General features: G+C 34.3%; 1 long non-coding RNA gene across 3 annotated transcripts; it reads right to left on the reverse strand.

The window, feature by feature from the left end:
- Positions 1 to 963: 963 nt before the first annotated feature.
- On the reverse strand, positions 964 to 4,285 carry LOC116007471. 3 transcript variants are annotated; one of them, XR_004095257.1, is made up of 6 exons: positions 4,117 to 4,285; positions 3,352 to 3,564; positions 2,929 to 3,060; positions 2,371 to 2,633; positions 1,750 to 1,784; positions 964 to 1,329 (listed from the first exon to the last, which is right to left on the reverse strand). It is a non-coding gene; the product is annotated as an uncharacterized LOC116007471 (long non-coding RNA). The 3 variants fall into 3 exon arrangements; XR_004095258.1 differs by having other exon boundaries at positions 964 to 1,784; positions 2,371 to 2,551; XR_004095256.1 differs by having other exon boundaries at positions 964 to 1,784.
- Between the last annotated feature and the right edge of the window lie 415 nt (positions 4,286 to 4,700).

Consider the following 4,700-nt stretch of genomic DNA (forward strand, 5'->3'; position numbering starts at 1 on the left):
TTCTAGGGGCCTCCAGCCGATCCGACTAGTGGGAACGATGCTCACCCCTTAGCCAATTTCCAACCTAACGCCAAAACCTCTTTACATTATATAAGTGAGGGCAGGGACATGGACCGCTCATCGCCATGGCTTGGGCGATCACTCTATTTTCTCACTTCCTAGGATAACGTCATCAGGCTACCCGATTTCACATGGAGATCCATGCTTTTTCGAAGGTCAGTGCAATGGGTGCCTGAATCCTAGCGAAGTGGCTCACCTCCTCTCTATTTTCTCATCTTTCAAGATCTCTACGGGGTAACCGACTTCACATGGATCTCCATGCTTTTTCGAAGACAGTGCAATGGTTACCCCTTATCTCCATGCCTTAGGCCTTTTTACTTTTCTCCATATCAACCCCTCATGCCTTTTTCTAGGGATTAGGGATTGTTTTCACTCAAAACTCACTTAGGCTCACCTCACTACAAAAAAATTGTCTATTCGTGAGAAGTAAAACCGTCACTAAAAGTTCAAAAACTATCATTAAAGACTTTTAGTGACGGGAAATTTACCGTCGCGACCCGTCGTTATATCTTCCAAAGATAAAAACAATTAATGACAGGATATGATACCATCGTTAATAAGCATATAGTGATAGTATATTTACCGTCACTAAAACGCTTTTTTTATGACAAAAAATCCCGTCACTAATGTAACTCTTCACTAACATAATTTCCTCTCATTATATTCTTGTAGCGATGGAAAATCCCGTCATTAAAATTACTATTTACTAACAAAAGTTTTCCTCATTAAATTAAATTTTACCCGTGACTAAAAATTATAATTTAATTAGTGTCAAATATTATTTTTCTAATTTTGTATATATTATTACTTCTCATTAAATATTAATTTTTGGAATATATTTTTTTTCTCACTAATCAATATTAATTGTTATCAATACAATATCTAAAGTAAACTCAATCAATATATTAAAAGACTTCATCATCATTAACAAAGTGAAATGTTTCATACAACTTTGTAAAGACTAAAGACAAAGAAACTAATTATAACAAATAACCGTACACTAGTACAATATCTAAAGTAAACTCAATCAATATATAAATCATTTGCATCCGGAGTTGGGAATAATCTGCGTCCGAAACACATTGCACTACTCATCACAAATAATCACTGATCTGAACTTCACAGAAACAATGCACTACTGCACTTGTACAAGCCTTATGCCACTACTGCACCAAAACATTGCTCTCAGATCAAAGAAAATGACATTACATGGAGGCTAACAAAGAGTATATAGTCAAAGCTTGTGCAATTGAAAGCCTTACCACCTTGCTGCAACCAATAAAAAACAAATGAAATTCAAAGCATAGAATATCACCAAGAAACTAAATACATCACATAACAAGCATAACTGTTTTCAGGAAAGGTATTAATCATTACACTACCACATATAAAACCCCCTAACCTTGGAGAGTATTGAAAGGAAACAAGATTACAAGGAAATTAACAAGTTCAATAATTATAGCTTGGGTAAATATTGAATTGAGAATTTACCTCCTTCGATTTAGATCTTAGGACCAAATACATACACCTCTCAAGCAGTTAGGCTCAAGATTAAGATTACCATTAAAATACAAAGACCTAAAATTGATTGCTAATTTAAATTGAGATGTGGGATGACAAAAAAATGCATCATACAATAGGACAAGCAAAACAACACATTCACAAAAAAGTATTTAAAGTGAAGCATACCAGGACAGATGTCATCAACCCAAGGGATCCAAAACCTGTTACAAAGATAAAAGGAATAGGTATCTCAACTTTACATATTTTAAAATCAATAATTTAATCATACATGAACAAATTAAAGACTTCATGGCACTAGTGTGGAGACCACTGCCATCTTCAAGCTCAAGTACTAAAACCATTAAATTAATGCCAGCATTTGCTATAGATAACACCATATAGTGTGGTTTTACAACTTCTAAGCTTTGAAAAAACTCCTTAATCGTGCATTTTATCCTTTTGTCCCTCTTCAGCTATGTATTTTTTTTCCTAAATTATTTCATCATTCTGGAAAAAACTAAAATGAATTAACCAGTTTTCAGCAACATGAATTAGTATTACTAGTTACTAGAAATGGTAGCAATTGGTTGGATAAAGGATCAAGAATGTGAAGGTGTCAATATCTAGATTTCTGTGGCCTAATGTGTTTGCAGAGGAGTTTGGACTATGTATTTATAGGAGTTTGTAAGTGTAAAAGGTATTTATTTTAAAAACCGAATCAATGTTCAGACAATCAACATTGGTATAAAGAACCTAAAATATAAAATTTGCATTAATTAAAACGATCAAATAGGAAAAAGAAAACACCTGTTTTTCCTGTGCACAGTTTTGAGATCAAAGGTTTCAAATTCTTCCTCCTATGCCTTTATCTGCTTCACTTATTCCTGTACTGCCACTACTTCATCCTCCAATGATGCACCCAGATCTTCTTCTCTTGCAATTATTTGCGCATCATGTTCTTTCTTCAACCAGGCTTTCCCCAACTTCACTGCCAATATCAGCAGCATCACTGTTAATTCCAACAGCAATGGCATGCCATCATTTGTTGCCTAACAGTCATCAGTTTTGTACTAGTGTGTAGACATGTCAAACCAAAAAGCCAAACATACAGAAATACATGTCAAAATGAATGAAAGCATAACATGAAAGAATAGAAAACACAAAATAGTAAGAAAACTATGCACAATTCCTTGGCATTATGCAATTTGACCAAGCAATAAAGTTATTAAGATTCAAGTTCAATCCCTCATATGAATGTGAATCAAGGATTGAACATAGAATGAATTGACAGTTGAGAAAGTGTAATCACCTACAAGGGAAAAAGTGTTACTACACTAGATCAATAATTGAAAAATTTCCTTCTACCTTGTGGGACATGGACAAATCTACTGCAGGTAGAAGTGCTGCAAAGTGATTCAATGACCCTTTCAATGATAAGGACCTTATCAGCCTTTGGCAGGTCTGCAGCTAGTCTTAATGATGATGTAGATGGATTGTCTAATATAAGATGGATAAAACAGTCAGTATACGACATGAATCTTGAACATAATAAACAAGTATAGAGTATATAGACATTGCAATTCCATCCTTTATTCAAACAAAATAAGGAGCCAAGTCATGTAATTGGTATTGAAGATTATTAAGTTTCACAATCAGCCATTATTATTTTATCATGCAGTCATGCATTATAAAATAGTTCATTAGTATAGACAGAGCTCTCTAAGATATAAAACTTATCAAAAAAAAAATCATTTTTCCTTACTTGGGAAAACACAGAAAAATCCTTACCTCCTCTCTATCTACTGATAATTTCAATTCAAAAGGGCATTCAGTGTAGTCTGGTAAAACTCTTGAAGGAGGCTAAAGTTCTGATTATTAACCCATGATATTGCAACAACTTTTATTATTAACCCATAGTAAACATCTTTGGATAGGCTTCTATCAAATATAGAACCAAGAAGGATACCATTTGACCGGAAGTAGTTGAAACATGATTTTTATCTGCAGAACAATGAAATGAGTTAAAATTTATATATTGTTTATTATACCAGTCAACAAAACAAATCATCCTGCATATATCATCTTTAATTTGCAAACTTGATCACCCTATAAGCAGTTCAATGGGTTGTCAAGAAACTAATGAAAGTAAATTTACCAAAAAAAAAAAAAAAANAAAAAAAAAAAAAAAAAGAAACTAATGAAAGAAAATGTTCCATCTACATAACAATTTTTACTAATAAAGATAGCTAAACTAAATTCAGATTTCCTCCTCAAGAAGTGCCCAAGTCCTACTCAGAAATTTCTTTAGGCTTTAGCTAAAACAAATAATAAATCAATCCCATCCATAGCATCAATGCTACTGACTTCAATTTTTACTAAGCTCTAACCTAAAACCTCTCTAATCTAAACCTCTTCCCGCAAAAGCACACAAATATAGTTATTAGTTGCACTATTAAAGCTTGAATAACTACCTCAATGTATTTATAGTTGTGAAGGAGAAGAGAGATGCGGGGAAGATGGAGCGTCGCAGAATAAGGAAATCTGAACCCTAACCTTAAAGAGGGGATAGAAAATTGCAGGCAAACGTGGGGCGGAGGCTGAGGCAGACGCTGGGGTGAAGACCGGCGGCGACGGAGGGTGACCGGCGACCCTCCTCTACTCCAATGGAGAATGGGGTGGCGACAAACTGGCGAAGGAGGGCGCGGTAGTGACGACTGGCGACGATGGAAGCCATTGGTTTGAGACTATGGAAAAAGCCCTAATTTTGCTAAGTATTTGAAGTCTATAGCGTAACAGAGACGATGGAAGCGGGAAATATTTGCTAAGTATTTGGTCGAAAGAAGCGGGAAATATTTGCTAAGTATTTGGTGGGAAATACATTAGATTTTAGTGAAATAATTTTCAGATATCAATAGTGAGAGTAACAATGTCTTTTGTACCAATAGCGAGAGTATGTATTTAAAATAAATATAAAATTAAAATTTCGTCACTAAATTATAAATTTTTAGCGAGAGTAATATTTAACCCTCACAAAAAGTATGCAAATAATACATTTAGTGAGGGGTTTTTCTACCCGTCACTAATTTTTTGTCACTAAAAACTGTTTTTCTTGTAGTGTCCTTTTGCCCCATGTCCTG

Source organism: Ipomoea triloba, chromosome 15, assembly GCF_003576645.1.
Source record: "Ipomoea triloba cultivar NCNSP0323 chromosome 15, ASM357664v1".
NCBI classification, from domain to species: domain Eukaryota; kingdom Viridiplantae; phylum Streptophyta; class Magnoliopsida; order Solanales; family Convolvulaceae; genus Ipomoea; species Ipomoea triloba.